The sequence below is a fragment of the Doryrhamphus excisus genome, chromosome 14, assembly GCF_030265055.1.
Source record: "Doryrhamphus excisus isolate RoL2022-K1 chromosome 14, RoL_Dexc_1.0, whole genome shotgun sequence".
In the NCBI taxonomy this organism is placed as follows: Eukaryota; Metazoa; Chordata; class Actinopteri; order Syngnathiformes; family Syngnathidae; genus Doryrhamphus; species Doryrhamphus excisus.
Window position 1 is genome coordinate 19,663,707 of NC_080479.1, and position 14,482 is coordinate 19,678,188.

Genomic DNA, 14,482 nt, shown 5'->3' on the forward strand with positions numbered 1-14,482 from the left:
GAGGAAGGCGCCAGTTGGACTCAACTGTGGCTTCCATCCATCCGTCCATCCGTCCATCCATCTGTCATGTCGCTGCTGGTAATCATCTCATTCTCATGGTCACGCTTCTTCTTGGTGTGTTGGATGTGCTCCTGTTTTTACCTGTGGGGGGGGCACAGGGGGGGGGGCGTCGACTCACCTGGTGATGCTTGCATTGCAGACAAAGCGCCAATCAGCAGGGCCCCCTTACAAGGGGCATGCTACCTACGGGATGTGCTGCAATCATTTACAATTGGGGGACGGGGGGTGGGGTTGGGGGGGGTCTGTCTGCAGTCTGCAGTTGGCCCCTGCATGCGTCAAAGATTTTGCACCCGGATGCGGGTGTCTACCTGGTTGGGAAGTCGGAATTATTGGTCACTTAAAGCCATCCAGTTCAACGTAAACAAAAAACATGGCCGACAGCCGCCATAAACACGTATGTTGTTTTGGTGACTCACAGCAGCAACCATTTTTATTTGTTACATAATTCTATACGTGGATTATGTGTCCGTGTGCACTACTCACAAAAAGTTAGGCGTATTTCCGTCGCGGTTACTTTCCCACAAAAGCAACGCTGACACATGAAAATGTCTACGGTGTGTTCAATGTCTCATCTTAGTTTGCTTCCTCCATGCGTTTGGCACTCAAGCAGAAACACGGCAAAAAAAAAAAAAATGCGACAAACATGGCAGTTTACCCAGCATGCTTTGTGGCGGGAAAAATATGGGTGTCATTTTGTGTTGCGGGTAAACATTGTCAAGTTTGCGTGACTGGTCATGACGCAAAAGTTTGACCAGAGCGAATACCGTATTTTCAAAAACTCAGCCCTTTATTTAAAATGTCCTTCATGAATTATTTTTTAATTATTGTTATTAGTATAGTTTGTAGTTTGTAACTGGCTGATATTAAAGATTATGTACATGTAATATAACACTATATTAATCTACTGTAGCCATCTATTGTACGGAGTTGGAAGCACAAGATGGTGGTCATGTGTTTGTGAGCAACGGCAAACGGGTACCGCAAATCTATCTGTGGCGGTCCAAATGTATTTGTGGCGGGCTCTGAGAACTAAATTATTGTGAAGATTCCCTACTGAAGTCCTAGAAAGTCCAAGAAATGTTTCAAAAAAATAATTTTCTAAATATTTTTTTTTGCCCTAGGGATGTGCTGGTTATTCAGTCTTAATATTTTATGGTTTTCCCTTGTTATCCATTTTCATAATTTCCCTAAATTTTCCCTTAGTTTTCCAGAAAATCTCAAAATGTTTTTTTATTTTCTGGAAAATGTACCTTATTTTCCCCTGAAGTTATTATTATTATTTTTTAATCCCATAATTTTTTGCCCTAGGGATGTGCTGGTTATTCAGTCTTAATATTTTATGATTTTCCCTTGTTATCCATTTTCTTAATTTCCCTAAATTTTCCCTTATTTTTCCAGAAAATCTCAAAATGTTTTTTTTTTATTTTCTGGAAAATGTACCTTATTTTCCACTTAAGTAAAAAAAAAAAAAAAAAATCCCATATTTTTTTGCCCTAGGGATGTGCTGGTTATTCTGTCTTAATATTATATGATTTTCCCTTGTTATCCATTTTCATTATTTTCCTAAATTTTCCCTTATTTTTCCAGAAAATCTAAAAAAAATGTATTTTCTTGTTATCCATTTTCATTATTTTCCTAAATTTTCCCTTATTTTTCCAGAAAATCTAAAAAAAAAAAAAATTCTGGAAAATGCACCTTATTTTCCCCTGAAGTAAAAAAATAAAAAAAAAAAAATAAAAAAAAAAATATATATATATATATATGTTTGTTATTGTCCCTGATTTCCCTTCATATTTGTGTGACATGATCTTATTTATCCAACAGCCCTGTTGTATATTACTGCATCAGCCAGGAAAAGCCATGTATACTGTAAATACGTTATATTGGCATGAGTAGTTGCCACATGCAGTATCAGCAGTACAGTCCTAATATTTCAACCTGAGAGCGGCGTTCTTGCTTTCCAAGTAATACAGTCGATGTCGTCATACGTAGAAGTCAGATGTCCGATCTCCGAGGTTTGCCATGGTATGAAAAGCGTCTTATTATTTCATCGGTAAAAACGAATATGATAAAAAAAAAAAGGGAAACAAAGGCGTCTCTGGGGCGTGAGAGAATATTTCCAAGCTTGCGGTAATCATCCGGCACAGCTTGGAGCGCTAAAAGTCAACAGCGGAGACCGGGGGCAAGCGGCGCATTTGAATATGAAGCTTATTGAATATTTACACGGACAACAAGCGAGCCAGCAGCAGCCGGAGCGGGGCTCAGGTGTTAGTATGCTAAGTTAGCGTGTTAGCATGCGTGGGGCTGTTGTGGTGTTTCCGTGCATTGGTTGAAAGAGTGTGCACGTGCGTGTGTGCGTGCATGTGTGGCTGCTGGGATTTAGCCAGGCAGATGTAAGTAATCAGTCCCAGAGCAGAGGCTCTTTATCCCTTTATCCCCTGTTGGTGAAGCCACGGGGTCGAGCGAGCGGGGGCCCGGTCTTTCCCCCGGTGCTGGGCGGCCCGCTGGTGCTGCTGCTGCTGCTGCTGATGATATTGATGATGATGGCGTTCTGAGGCGGTTGGAAGGATGTGGGCTCGGACCACAAGGCATTGAATTCCCGACAAGGCGTGGACAAAAAACTGATAATGTTTTTTAGCTTTTTGAAATAAAAAAACAGGTAGAGAAGAGAGGAATGTGGTGGATTAAAAAAAAATCAACTGAGGGCTTAGCTTAGCGCTCAGGATGGGAGCCGCCGCCACGGCTCCTCCGTCGTGGCTCTTGATGTGTGAGTGTGGATTTTAGCGTAGACCAGGACCGATACTGTAGCCGGGCAGGCTTAGAGGATCAAGGCTTTGCTGGAGATGGAGATGGAGAGAGACCGCGGGGCGAGCTGGAGGAGATGCTACTTTGCCATCTTAGAGAAGCCACTCAGGCAAAGACACTCGAAGTATGGGCTTGATTGCTGGTTCGATTCCACGCGCTGCTTGCATATGCAAAGACGGAGAAGGTCACCCCGTTTATGATTTTCACTTGTTATCCATTTTCATTATTTCCCTAAATTTTCCCTTATTTTTCCAGAAAATCTCAAAATGTTTTTTTTATTTTCTGGAAAATGTACCTTATTTTCCCCTGAAGTTAAAAAAAAATTCCCATAATTTTTTGCCCTAGAGATGTGCTGGTTATTTGGTCTTAATATTTTATGATTTTTCCCTTGTTATCCATTTTCGTTATTTCCCAAAATTTTCCCTTATTTTTCCAGAAAATCTCAAAATGTTTTTTTTATTTTCTGGAAAATGTACCTTATTTTCCCCTGAAGTTAAAAAAAAATTCCCATAATTTTTTGCCCTAGAGATGTGCTGGTTATTTGGTCTTAATATTTTATGATTTTTCCTTTGTTATCCATTTTCGTTATTTCCCTAAATTTTCCCTTATTTTTCCAGAAAATCTCAAAATGTTTTTTTTATTTTCTGGAAAATGTACCTTATTTTCCCCTGAAGTAAAAAAAATTCCCATAATTTTTTGCCCTAGAGATGTGCTGGTTATTTGGTCTTAATATTTTATGATTTTTCCCTTGTTATCCATTTTCGTTATTTCCCTAAATTTTCCCTTATTTTTCCAGAAAATCTCAAAATGTTTTTTTTATTTTCTGGAAAATGTACCTTATTTTCCCCTGAAGTTAAAAAAAAATTCCCATAATTTTTTGCCCTAGAGATGTGCTGGTTATTTGGTCTTAATATTTTATGATTTTTCCCTTGTTATCCATTTTCGTTATTTCCCTAAATTTTCCCTTATTTTTCCAGAAAATCTCAAAATGTTTTTTTTATTTTCTGGAAAATGTACCTTATTTTCCCCTGAAGTTAAAAAAAAATTCCCATAATTTTTTGCCCTAGAGATGTGCTGGTTATTTGGTCTTAATATTTTATGATTTTTCCCTTGTTATCCATTTTCGTTATTTCCCTAAATTTTCCCTTATTTTTCCAGAAAATCTCAAAATGTTTTTTTTATTTTCTGGAAAATGTACCTTATTTTCCCCTGAAGTTAAAAAAAAATTCCCATAATTTTTTGCCCTAGAGATGTGCTGGTTATTTGGTCTTAATATTTTATGATTTTTCCCTTGTTATCCATTTTCATTATTTCCCTAAATTTTCCCTTATTTTTCCAGAAAATCTCAAAATGTTTTTTTTATTTTCTGGAAAATGTACCTTATTTTCCCCTGAAGTTAAAAAAAAATTCCCATAATTTTTTGCCCTATAGATGTGCTGGTTATTTGGTCTTAATATTTTATGATTTTTCCCTTGTTATCCATTTTCGTTATTTCCCTAAATTTTCCCTTATTTTTCCAGAAAATCTCAAAATGTTTTTTTATTTTCTGGAAAATGTACCTTATTTTCCCCTGAAGTAAAAAAACAAAACAAAACAAAATCCCATATGTTTTTGCCCTAGAGATGTGCTGGTTATTCGGTCTTAATATTTTAATATCTTAATATTTTGCAAATGTGTCATCACCCAGATTGATGGCGGCTCTGCTCGGTCGATGACATTGGTGGCGCCCCAGTGGGCGGTGGTCAATCAAGCTTTGGAATTCACGTTCACATCCATATGTAATATGTAATATATAATACATATATGTACACTCCATGTTTTAGCATCATGGACCGGCAAACTAATGCAATATTAAAAAATGTAACTAAAAATGACCACATTTTTGGGGTCGTAAATTGAGACCACCACAAAAAAGAACTAATTAATAATTATTGTATTTTTATTTATTTATTTTTCTATGTTTAGGAGTCGGTGTTGGTGATTTTTCCTTATTTTTATCCTAATTTCCCACATTATCTGGAAAGTTTATTTTCAAATTTTTCTTAAATTTTCCCTTATTTTATCTGGAAAGTTTATTTTCAAAATTTTCTTAAATTTTCCCTTATTTTATCTGGAAAGTTTATTTTCAAAATTTTCTTAAATTTTCCCTTATTTTATCTGGAAAGTTTATTTTCAAATTTTTCTTAAATTTTCCCCTTATTTTATCTGGAAAGTTTATTTTCAAAATTTTCTTAAATTTTCCCTTATTTTATTTGGAAAGTTTATTTTCAAATTTTTCTTACATTTTCCCTTATTTTATCTGGAAAGTTTATTTTCAAAATTTTCTTAAATTTTCCCTTATTTTACTACATTTTTTAAATATTTTTTTCTAATATTTTATTATTTTTCTGGAAAATGTCCTCCAATTTTATTTGTTCAATTTTTTCCCCCAATTTTTCTTATTGCCCCAAATTTTCCTGAAACTTGTTGTCCTTGCTAATTTCCCTTATTCTTTCTTTATTTTCCTGGAAAGTTTCCCATATTTTTCTTTAATTTTCCCTTACTTTCTGGGAATGTTTAGTCAATATTTTCCCTTGTTTTCTTTTCTTTTTCTGGAAAATTAATCACGTTTTCAGTTGTTATTTTTCTGGGAAGTTTGCCTTAGTATTTTCCCTCTTTTACAGTTTTTCTTCCCAACATATTTTCCATTATTTTTCCCAAAATGTTCTTTTTTTTCAGTGCAATTTCTCTAGTTTTTTCCCCCTTATTTTGAAAGTCAAACGTTGCCAGGTGTGCTCGGGCCGTGTGAGAGCTTGATTGACAGCGCCACCATGTGATGTACAGTATCTCCCATACGTTGACCATCCAACCAGCATCCCAGGAAGCAGAGTAGGCGTTGTTGTGACACGTTGTCAGCCTTTTGTTGGCGGCGCGTCAGCAGGCGAAGAGTTAGCTTCCACAAGTTGTAGTCCATGCGGTGGCTCGTATGAAAAAGGGGCGTTAGGGGCGTATTTATTAGGGGGGGGGGTGTCAAATCTGAACGGCACATCCAGGGAAGAACACGTACGTAAACGTGGGCTATCGTGTAAATGTCAAGAAAGTGCTCTTCGGAGAGAGCGACTACGGCGGCGTGGAAAGAAAGTGCTGAGCGTGGCTCAACGCCAGCGCTGACCCGGCACTGATAGCGGGGATCAATGTGCAGCGGCCCTTCTCGTGGAATGAGAAGGATCTCAGGGGACAAACGGAGAGAGCGGTGAGAGAGAGAGTGAGTACGAGATGGAAGTCCCGAAATAGGGTGCTATCATCTTTCCGCAGGAAGACGCCTCTTCATTCCTAACGTGGAGCCATTTATCCCAAAAGCAACGTCCGAGACCCTCGGCCGTCGTGGCGCCGCGTCCTCTGTGGGCAAACAGGAAGCGAGCGCATAAGAGCGTTCACGTGACGATCACATATGGCGCAGGTTGGCGGACAGGCCGCCCGGCGGCACCGCCTGGGGTCGGGAACCATGTGCTCGCTAGTTAGCTCACGTTTGGCGCCAGATTGTTTTGTGCACAAATTAGCATTGTTTAGCATTCCCACCCTCGTCCACCCCAAAACACCGAACCCTCGCCCTCGCCTCGCACCAGCAAAGACCACCCTGTCACAGTCCAATACGCTTTGGTTGGACTATCTTTCTACCACATGTTGGGAACAGTTCTTGTTACCTTGTTACCTTGTTACCTTGTTACCTTGTTCTACCACATGTTGGGAACAGTTCTTGTTACCTTGTTACCTTGTTACCTTGTTACCTTGTTCTACCACATGTTGGGAACAGTTCTTGTTACCTTGTTACCTTGTTACCTTGTTACCTTGTTCTACCACATGTTGGGAACAGTTCTTGTTACCTTGTTACCTTGTTACCTTGTTACCTTGTTCTACCACATGTTGGGAACAGTTCTTGTTACCTTGTTACCTTGTTACCTTGTTACCTTGTTCTACCACATGTTGGGAACAGTTCTTGTTACCTTGTTACCTTGTTACCTTGTTACCTTGTTCTACCACATGTTGGGAACAGTTCTTGTTACCTTGTTACCTTGTTACCTTGTTACCTTGTTACCATGTTACCTTGTTACCTTGTTACCATGTTACCTTGTTACCTTGTTACCTTGTTCTACCACATGTTGGGAACAGTTCTTGATACCTTGTTACCTTGTTACCATGTTACCTTGTTACCTTGTTACCATGTTACCTTGTTACCTTGTTACCTTGTTCTACCACATGTTGGGAACAGTTCTTGTTACCTTGTTACCTTGTTACCTTGTTACCTTGTTCTACCACATGTTGGGAACAGTTCTTGTTACCTTGTTACCTTGTTACCTTGTTACCTTGTTCTACCACATGTTGGGAACAGTTCTTGTTACCTTGTTACCTTGTTACCTTGTTACCTTGTTACCTTGTTACCTTGTTCTACCACATGTTGGGAACAGTTCTTGTTACCTTGTTACCTTGTTACCTTGTTACCTTGTTACCTTGTTACCTTGTTCTACCACATGTTGGGAACAGTTCTTGTTACCTTGTTACCTTGTTACCTTGTTACCTTGTTACCTTGTTACCTTGTTACCTTGTTACCTTGTTCTACCACATGTTGGGAACAGTTCTTGTTACCTTGTTACCTTGTTACCTTGTTACCTTGTTACCATGTTACCATGTTACCATGTTACCATGTTATCTTGTTACCTTGTTCTACCACATGTTGGGAACAGTTCTTGATACCTTGTTACCTTGTTACCTTGTTCTACCACATGTTGGGAACAGTTCTTGTTACCTTGTTACCTTGTTACCTTGTTCTACCACATGTTGGGAACAGTTCTTGTTACCTTGTTACCTTGTTCTACCACATGTTGGGAACAGTTCTTGTTACCTTGTTACCTTGTTCTACCACATGTTGGGAACAGTTCTTGTTACCTTGTTACCTTGTTACCTTGTTCTACCACATGTTGGGAACAGTTCTTGTTACCTTGTTACCTTGTTCTACCACATGTTGGGAACAGTTCTTGTTACCTTGTTACCTTGTTCTACCACATGTTGGGAACAGTTCTTGTTACCTTGTTACCTTGTTACCTTGTTCTACCACATGTTGGGAACAGTTCTTGTTACCTTGTTACCTTGTTACCTTGTTACCTTGTTCTACCACATGTTGGGAACAGTTCTTGTTACCTTGTTACCTTGTTACCTTGTTCTACCACATGTTGGGAACAGTTCTTGTTACCTTGTTACCTTGTTACCTTGTTACCATGTTACCTTGTTACCTTGTTCTACCACATGTTGGGAACAGTTCTTGTTACCTTGTTACCTTGTTACCTTGTTACCTTGTTACCTTGTTCTACCACATGTTGGGAACAGTTCTTGTTACCTTGTTACCTTGTTACCTTGTTCTACCACATGTTGGGAACAGTTCTCGTCACCTTGTTACCTTGTTACCTTGTTCTACCACATGTTGGGAACAGTTCTTGTTACCTTGTTACCTTGTTACCTTGTTACCTTGTTCTACCACATGTTGGGAACAGTTCTTGTTACCTTGTTACCTTGTTACCTTGTTACCTTGTTCTACCACATGTTGGGAACAGTTCTTGTTACCTTGTTACCTTGTTACCTTGTTACCTTGTTCTACCACATGTTGGGAACAGTTCTTGTTACCTTGTTACCTTGTTACCTTGTTACCTTGTTCTACCACATGTTGGGAACAGTTCTTGTTACCTTGTTACCTTGTTACCTTGTTACCTTGTTACCATGTTACCTTGTTACCTTGTTACCATGTTACCTTGTTACCTTGTTACCTTGTTCTACCACATGTTGGGAACAGTTCTTGATACCTTGTTACCTTGTTACCATGTTACCTTGTTACCTTGTTACCATGTTACCTTGTTACCTTGTTACCTTGTTCTACCACATGTTGGGAACAGTTCTTGTTACCTTGTTACCTTGTTACCTTGTTACCTTGTTCTACCACATGTTGGGAACAGTTCTTGTTACCTTGTTACCTTGTTACCTTGTTACCTTGTTCTACCACATGTTGGGAACAGTTCTTGTTACCTTGTTACCTTGTTACCTTGTTACCTTGTTACCTTGTTACCTTGTTCTACCACATGTTGGGAACAGTTCTTGTTACCTTGTTACCTTGTTACCTTGTTACCTTGTTACCTTGTTACCTTGTTCTACCACATGTTGGGAACAGTTCTTGTTACCTTGTTACCTTGTTACCTTGTTACCTTGTTACCTTGTTACCTTGTTACCTTGTTACCTTGTTCTACCACATGTTGGGAACAGTTCTTGTTACCTTGTTACCTTGTTACCTTGTTACCTTGTTACCATGTTACCATGTTACCATGTTACCATGTTATCTTGTTACCTTGTTCTACCACATGTTGGGAACAGTTCTTGATACCTTGTTACCTTGTTACCTTGTTCTACCACATGTTGGGAACAGTTCTTGTTACCTTGTTACCTTGTTACCTTGTTCTACCACATGTTGGGAACAGTTCTTGTTACCTTGTTACCTTGTTCTACCACATGTTGGGAACAGTTCTTGTTACCTTGTTACCTTGTTCTACCACATGTTGGGAACAGTTCTTGTTACCTTGTTACCTTGTTACCTTGTTCTACCACATGTTGGGAACAGTTCTTGTTACCTTGTTACCTTGTTCTACCACATGTTGGGAACAGTTCTTGTTACCTTGTTACCTTGTTCTACCACATGTTGGGAACAGTTCTTGTTACCTTGTTACCTTGTTACCTTGTTCTACCACATGTTGGGAACAGTTCTTGTTACCTTGTTACCTTGTTACCTTGTTACCTTGTTCTACCACATGTTGGGAACAGTTCTTGTTACCTTGTTACCTTGTTACCTTGTTCTACCACATGTTGGGAACAGTTCTTGTTACCTTGTTACCTTGTTACCTTGTTACCATGTTACCTTGTTACCTTGTTCTACCACATGTTGGGAACAGTTCTTGTTACCTTGTTACCTTGTTACCTTGTTACCTTGTTACCTTGTTCTACCACATGTTGGGAACAGTTCTTGTTACCTTGTTACCTTGTTACCTTGTTCTACCACATGTTGGGAACAGTTCTCGTCACCTTGTTACCTTGTTACCTTGTTCTACCACATGTTGGGAACAGTTCTTGTTACCTTGTTACCTTGTTACCTTGTTCTACCACATGTTGGGAACAGTTCTTGTTACCTTGTTACCTTGTTACCATGTTACCTTGTTACCTTGTTCTACCACATATTGGGAACAGTTCTTGTCACCTTGTCACCTTGTCACCTTGTCACCTTGTCACCTTGTCACCTTGTCACCTTGCTGTTGTCCATCTCTCGATATATAGAGCCCTGTCACATGTGACAAGTGATTTTTGCACTTGGTCCTCGAAAACCGCATAGTGCTCCTGTCATATGGAGGATCTTTGACTCGTATTTTGCCGTCGCTCCTCCAAAGGATCTTTGACTATTTTTTGTTAGAAACGTTAACGTTAGAAAATGAATGAATGTTTATGATTCATCTTGTTTGTTATGCTATGCTGTTATGCTAGCACCCAGCGTGATGCCGCGTCAGCACCATTTCACAAAGACGGCGTACCTAATGTTATGACCCACGAGTCGCCGAGCTTTACCGATCCATCTTCTTCCAGACTCCCAAGGCCTGCCTCGAGGCCTTATCACCTTTCACAATAAAAGCTGTCGCGACTTAACAAAGGGCAAAGCGTAAAAAGCGTGGCGGGGTTGGGAAGGAAGGAAGGAAGGAAGGAAGGAAGGTCGTTATTTTGACAGCTGCCATAAAACGCTAAGACGACACTCGCCGACCTTCTGCTAAACCGAAGAAGCCAAAGAAAAACATCACAACTTTTATATTGGAGGGTAACTCCATGGGACTGTGCATTTTATGTTTAATACAGAGCAAAGACACCGCTCAAAATTGTTGTTGTCTGACGTTCCTTCTTAGTTGGACATGATTCCATCGACATTCCGTGACTTTGGCAGATCCGGAACTTATGGAAGAGGCACACGTCACTCTTTAGGAACGTAGCAAAACATGCTAACCATTAAAAGCTAGCCTCCTTATTAGCACAGTTGGAGTTTATTTTTTTATTTTGGAATGTGACCTCGTATCACTCATGACACATGTGCTTCATCACCCCCCCATGCTAACCATGCTAACCAAAACATGCTAACCATTAAAAGCTAGCTTCCTTATTAGCACAGTTGGAGTTTATTTTTTTATTTTGGAATGTGACCTCGTATCACTCATGACACATGTGCTTCATCACCCCCCCCCATGCTAACCATGCTAACCAAAACATGCTAACCATTAAAAGCTAGCCTCCTTATTAGCACAGTTGGATTTTATTTTTTATTTTGGAATGTGACCTCGTATCACTCATGATACATGTGCTTCATCACCCCCCCATGCTAACCATGCTAACCAAAACATGCTAACCATTAAAACCTAGCCCCCTTATTAGCCTTATTAGCACAGTTGGAGTTTATTTTTTTATTTTGGAATGTGACCTCGTATCACTCATGACACATGTGCTTCATCACCCCCCCCATGCTAACCATGCTAACCAAAACATGCTAACCATTAAAAGCTAGCCTCCTTATTAGCGCAGTTGGAGTTTATTTTTTTATTTTGGAATGTGACCTCGTATCACTCATGACACATGTGCTTCACCCCCCCCCCATGCTAACCATGCTAACCATAACATGCTAACCATTAAAAGCTAGCCTCCTTATTAGCACAGTTGGAGTTTATTTTTTTTATTTTGGAATGTGACCTCGTATCACTCATGACACATGTGCTTCATCACCCCCCCATGCTAACCATGCTAACCAAAACATGCTAACCATTAAAAGCTAGCCTCCTTATTAGCACAGTAGGAGTTTATTTTTTTATTTTGAAATGTGACCTCCTATCACTCATGACACATGTGCTTCATCACCCCCCCCCCATGCTAACCATGCTAACCAAAACATGCTAACCATTAAAAGCTAGCCTCCTTATTAGCGCAGTTGGAGTTTATTTTTTTATTTTGGAATGTGACCTCGTATCACTCATGACACATGAGCTTCATCACCCCCCCCCCATGCTAACCATGCTAACCAAAACATGCTAACCATTAAAAGCTAGCCTCCTTATTAGCACAGTTGGAGTTTATTTTTTTATTTTGGAATGTGACCTCGTATCACTCATGACACATGTGCTTCATCACCCCCCCCCATGCTAACCATGCTAACCAAAACATGCTAACCATTAAAAGCTAGCCTCCTTATTAGCGCAGTTGGAGTTTATTTTTTTATTTTGGAATGTGACCTCGTATCACTCATGACACATGTGCTTCATCACCCCCCCATGCTAACCATGCTAACCAAAACATGCTAACCATTAAAAGCTAGCCTCCTTATTAGCGCAGTTGGAGTTTATTTTTTTATTTTGGAATGTGACCTCGTATCACTCATGACACATGTGCTTCATCACCCCCCCCATGCTAACCATGCTAACCAAAACATGCTAACCATTAAAAGCTAGCCTCCTTATTAGCACAGTTGGAGTTTATTTTTTTATTTTGGAATGTGACCTCGTATCACTCATGACACATGTGCTTCATCACCCCCCCCCATGCTAACCATGCTAACCAAAACATGCTAACCATTAAAAGCTAGCCTCCTTATTAGCACAGTTGGAGTTTATTTTTTTATTTTGGAATGTGACCTCGTATCACTCATGACACATGTGCTTCATCACCCCCCCACCCCCCCATGCTAACCATGCTAACCAAAACATGCTAACCATTAAAAGCTAGCCTCCTTATTAGCACAGTTGGAGTTTATTTTTTATTTTGGAATGTGACCTCGTATCACTCATGACACATGTGCTTCATCACCCCCCCCCATGCTAACCATGCTAACCAAAACATGCTAACCATTAAAAGCTAGCCTCCTTATTAGCACAGTTGGAGTTTATTTTTTATTTTGGAATGTGACCTCGTATCACTCATGACACATGTGCTTCATCACCCCCCCCATGCTAACCATGCTAACCAAAACATGCTAACCATTAAAAGCTAGCCTCCTCTTTAGCACAGTTGGAGTTTATTTTTTTATTTTGGAATGTGACCTCGTATCACTCATGACACATGAGCTTCATCACCCCCCCCCATGCTAACCATGCTAACCAAAACATGCTAACCATTAAAAGCTAGCCTCCTCTTTAGCACAGTTGGAGTTTATTTTTTTATTTTGGAATGTGACCTCGTATCACTCATGACACATGTGCTTCATCACCCCCCCCCCCATGCTAACCATGCTAACCAAAACATGCTAACCATTAAAAGCTAGCCTCCTTATTAGCACAGTTGGAGTTTATTTTTTTATTTTGGAATGTGACCTCGTATCACTCATGACACATGTGCTTCATCACCCCCCCCCCCATGCTAACCATGCTAACCAAAACATGCTAACCATTAAAAGCTAGCCTCCTTATTAGCACAGTTGGATTTTATTTTTTATTTTGGAATGTGACCTCGTATCACTCATGACACATGTGCTTCATCACCCTCCCCATGCTAACCATGCTAACCAAAACATGCTAACCATTAAAACCTAGCCTCCTCTTTAGCGCAGTTGGAGTTTATTTTTTTTTTTTGGAATGTGACCTCGTATCACTCATGACACATGTGCTTCATCACCCCCCCATGCTAACCATGCTAACCAAAACATGCTAACCATTAAAAGCTAGCCTCCTTATTAGCACAGTTGGAGTTTATTTTTTTATTTTGGAATGTGACCTCGTATCACTCATGACACATGTGCTTCATCACCCCCCCCCCCCCCCCCCCCCCCCCCCGCCATCCCGCCCCCAGAGGCCTGCTGGCACTTGACGCCGGTTCCCAGAGGGCGGACATGTTTGTTGTCATGGGCGCAGCTGGGACTTGCGGACGGTGGCGGGTTGCCACGGAAGAGCAATGATGCCGATTGCTCGGTCGCGTGTTCTATTCCTCTTTATCATCATCATCATCATCATGGTCGCACCTGGCTGCGGTCTAGGAGGACGTGTCTTATTTTTTCCCCTTGTGCTCCTCCCGGAGGACATTGTCTCGGTTTGCGCTGTGCAGCTGCTTGTGTATCACATCTCCACATTCTTTTCTTAGGAATAATTAGGAACACCACTTTCTGTTCCTGATGTAGAGAATAACATCCATGAAGGTATGAAGAACATCTCTGTGGTGAAGTAGAACGGACGTCTGACCTGCCAAATGGAGCAAAGTATTAACTTCTGTGTTGATGCTTTCCTTTTCCTTGGCGCGCTTGCCTTAAACTTGCTTTTCTCAACACACGTCCAAGTTTTATGACTTATTAAAAAGTCCTGCCGGGGTTTGAAACGGTTCCATGAAGTCAGTGGCCATGTTTTCCTCCTCTGGCCGTGACTTGGCTTCCTGTTTAAGCCCGAGGTTAGTGAAATAGTGGAATAGTGGAATAGTGGAATTTCATCCTTGTCGGTACGTCATAATCCCACACGGACAAGCGGGCGTAAGGACATGCAAAGATTAGTGTGGATGGAGCTTGGTCGCCAATGATCTCTTATCGTCGTGACGCACATGTGTG

At 40.3% G+C, this 14,482-nt stretch overlaps 1 protein-coding gene across 1 annotated transcript in view; it reads left to right on the top strand.

Annotated features, from left to right (window-relative positions):
- LOC131101914 (gamma-aminobutyric acid type B receptor subunit 2-like) overlaps positions 1-14,482 on the top strand; it is a 136,530-nt gene that overhangs the window by 1,280 nt on the left and 120,768 nt on the right. The window lies entirely within an intron of this gene.